Consider the following 1,319-nt stretch of genomic DNA (forward strand, 5'->3'; position numbering starts at 1 on the left):
AAAGCCGGCAATTTTTAATAACTAAAACTTAAGAAAACTAACGATCCATTTACTATAGCTTTTTAGCGTTTTTAATAAAAGATCTGCCGGAGGCACGAGGACTCGGCAAAAGCTACTACCTCAAAGACTTAGCTGCTAGCCGAGGCGATCTGAACTAGATCGTATAAACTTCAAAGATCTTTTATTAAAAACGCTAAAAAGTTATAGTAAATGGATCGTTAGCTTTACTAAGTTTTAGTTATTAAAAATTACCAACTATAGACGGCAAAAGTTCAAATTGCCATATCTTCATAAGTTTAGTCTATTTTAAAACCATGTTTTAAGAAATGTGATAGATGTTGTTCTAGTTATAAAGACTATTTTTTAAAATCACGATATAGTGGTGAAAAATATCCTAAAAATAAAAGTCGGCAATTTTTATTAACTAAAACTTAGGAAAGCTAACGATCCATTTACTATAGCTTTTTAGCGTTTTTAATAATAGATGTTTTCAGTTTATGCGATCTAGTTCAAATTGCCTCAGCTAGCAGCTAAGTCTCTGAGGTAGTAGCTTTTGCCGAGTCCTCGTGCCTCCGGAAGCACGAGGACTCTCGTGTCGTCAGGACGAGAGAGATAAAAATCCTATAAAAAGTGGTGATATAGCACTAAAATTTTCGATTAGAAATATTGATCTTGTTGTAGATAGTATAAAAAATTTTGTATCAAAAAAAAATTATTTGTTTGTAAAAAAAATTAAAAAGAACATTAAAAAAAAAATTTACAAACGAATAAATTTCTTTTCTTTTTTTTTAGCAGGGCGTTGGGGGGTTCCGGATTGGTTTAGATTTGGGCTGCAAGGTGGGAGGAAATTTCGGGTTTGGCTGGGAGGATCTCACCAACTGGTGGAAGTGGGTTCAGTGTTGCCGCAGGAGCGAGTCGATGAAGGTGGTGTTGCGGGGGCGACTAACGCAAGGAGGGGTTGCAGGAAGGAGGCGTTGAGTGTGGATTAGAGGTCGCCGCAGGCGCGAGCCGGTGGTGGTGCTCCGGGGGCAACAAAAGATCGGAGAGGGTTGTTCGCAAGGGTTAAGGAGGGTGTTGGTAAGATGGGAAGATGGTGGATCTGATCGCCATAGGATGAAATTGGTGAAGACGGAGGAGATCGGAGAAGAAGGTGGTCGCGGTGCTTGCTGGGAGGAAACGGATGAAGTTCAGAGAGAGAGAGAGAGAGAGAGAGGAGGGGGGAAGGAGAGCGTATCGTACCGTGGGTTTTGGGAAGATGGGAGAAACGGAGATGGACGGAGACGTCCGTTTTCCATCCGTTGGCGCTCTTAGCCATCAGA

The sequence above is a fragment of the Ananas comosus genome, linkage group 16 (assembly GCF_001540865.1).
Source record: "Ananas comosus cultivar F153 linkage group 16, ASM154086v1, whole genome shotgun sequence".
Lineage (NCBI taxonomy): Eukaryota > Viridiplantae > Streptophyta > Magnoliopsida > Poales > Bromeliaceae > Ananas > Ananas comosus.